Source organism: Oreochromis niloticus, unplaced genomic scaffold (genome assembly GCF_001858045.2).
Source record: "Oreochromis niloticus isolate F11D_XX unplaced genomic scaffold, O_niloticus_UMD_NMBU tig00007310_pilon, whole genome shotgun sequence".
Taxonomy (NCBI): Eukaryota; Metazoa; Chordata; class Actinopteri; order Cichliformes; family Cichlidae; genus Oreochromis; species Oreochromis niloticus.
This window is the reverse complement of record NW_020328478.1, coordinates 113,100-115,306: the sequence shown is the minus strand read 5'-3', so window position 1 is coordinate 115,306 and position 2,207 is coordinate 113,100. Positions and strand designations below refer to the sequence as shown.

Genomic DNA, 2,207 nt, shown 5'->3' with positions numbered 1-2,207 from the left:
ACTCTTTAGCACTACGGTCACCCCGGTGTGTCGGCCAGAACACCACTTAAGGCCAAATTGTCCCAGAGTATAGAAGAAGAAGCTTGCCGCTCATCCGACACTAAAACTGCCCACCTTACTAATTGGATGATATCAGCGGGCTGGCTCAAACTAACAGAAGGTTAAATGCTAAAAAAAAAAAAAAGCATATAAACTTGGTATATAAAAGCAACTGTGTTCTTCCCGTCTCCGTCCTCCTTCCCGTCTCCATCCCCGTCATCACTATTTAAAAATACAGAGAAGAAGATGATCACCTTAAGCAGTCCCACCCGCCCTCTCAGCCACACCACCCCGAGAGCTCACTGTAACACCCCTCCGCTGCAGCAGGCCGGAGACCACACCCCCGCCACATAGATCATATCACTACTGTGAGATAAAAGTGAAAGAGCAGCTCACAGATCAGTGGGAAGTCACATCAGGAGAACATTAAGTATTTGTAGCGTGTGATTCCCTTGTGTTTTCAGTCTGTGAAACAGCTGTTTGTCCCTTCACCAGGCAGGTAAGATCAGCAAAACTGCACCATAGGATGGTTTATATGTAAGATTTAAAACAAAAAATATATTATTAACATAACAGGAGGAAACATGAAACATGATTCTTTATTTATTCATTTCTTTTCTTTTATTTCATTTTCTCTCAAGCTCAAAGGCTGTTTTTATTTCCACAGTGATGGCAGCAGCAGCGTTCAGGAGCAGAGGACTGGCTGGTGTCAGAAACAGCAACGTTTTAATCCTCATCTTTCTGCTGTCCCTGGTTTATGTCACAAATTCACTGACGAAAGTAAGAACAAAGTCACTGCTGAATTAATTGTTGCTGAAGGTACTTCTATGAAACATTTATTTGCAAATTAAAACTACAGTTACTATGTAAGTCATTATAAGCGTATCACAGTTTGGGTGTTTTTCTCTCTATGCAGAGTTGTTAATATGTAGAGCTTAAGCAACTGACGCATCCTGGTTTTGCACATTTCAAAAAATTCTGAAAAGTTTCTTAGAACAATTTAGAAAATCAGAAAAAGCAAAAGCAGCCAGAAGGAAGGCGGATCAGTCAGTTTCATGTTGATTGCATGTTATCAGTCAAATTTGGTCATGCAGGAAAAAACAGCTGTGTATGAGTCATATCAGTGCTCACTAAGAGAACTGCAACTCAGTCTGACTGTAGAAGTAAATTTGACTTTTGCTAAAAATAAATGTTATTTTCTTCTTCAGGCAGAATACGAGAAGAAAGAAGCAAGTGAACTTGATGAAAAACTACAGTTTCTTCAATCTTTTGAAGAACTAATACGGACATCGTCATTTTTTGAGGATTTTCCTGCAATGATGGACTTAGTAAATAGTTTGAGACGCTTCTACAAGAGAACCATCATCCCATCAGACAGAGAGGAAGAAGAAAAATGGTGAAAATGGGGAAATAAAAGAGGAAAACATGAAAATCATCCTAAAACTCAACCAAATAAACTTTAAAAGTTTCTATATAATAAATAATAATACAAAATAAATCATAAAATAATGATACATCTCATCATTAAATATGATGGTTTTCTGTAAGAGAAATGACAGCTGTATGTTGTTTATGCTGTTCTCACTGGGAAGCAGCTTTTATTGCATTTTGCATTATAGACTGATAATCGCGGTCTTATTAAACTCAAACTTAGAAAAAAGTAGTTTCTACTAACTTTTGATAAAAAACAAAAAAGAAACTTGTGTTCACATATTGTTATTTTAATGTGTTCCCTTTTATTTGTGTCTTTTTGGTTAATATAGATCTTCTATTTAACTTTGAATACTCAACAACAACAATGAAGGCTAGCCCTGAATACTTGTCCTATATTAAATAAATTATATCACACTGACTGCTCTGTGTGTGCTTTTCTTTTTTTTTACTCTTTTTTACTCTTTCTACATCTTCTATGCTTTATAAAAACATAGTATATATTACTTTATTTCTTCCCCCAAACTGAAAGAATTAAAAGTATGTAACTAGTATAGCAAGTTAAGAGTTACACTGATTTTTATTTTTTAATTAAAGGAAACGACTCAAATAAGTAAATATAATCCAAACTTTTCTAGTACTTATTAAACACTAATAAAAATATATAAAACATTTCACAATCCACTTATGATAAGTATTATGAAGTGTCATCCTAAAAGCTCAGTGGAAAAACGTGT

The 2,207-nt window shown here is 35.2% G+C and overlaps 1 long non-coding RNA gene across 1 annotated transcript; it reads left to right on the top strand.

Annotated features, from left to right (window-relative positions):
* Window positions 1-342: 342 nt before the first annotated feature.
* Window positions 343-1,892, top strand: LOC109200310 (uncharacterized). Its single transcript, XR_002060489.2, has 3 exons — window positions 343-538; window positions 707-819; window positions 1,248-1,892. It is a non-coding gene; the product is annotated as an uncharacterized LOC109200310 (long non-coding RNA).
* Window positions 1,893-2,207: the final 315 nt, after the last annotated feature.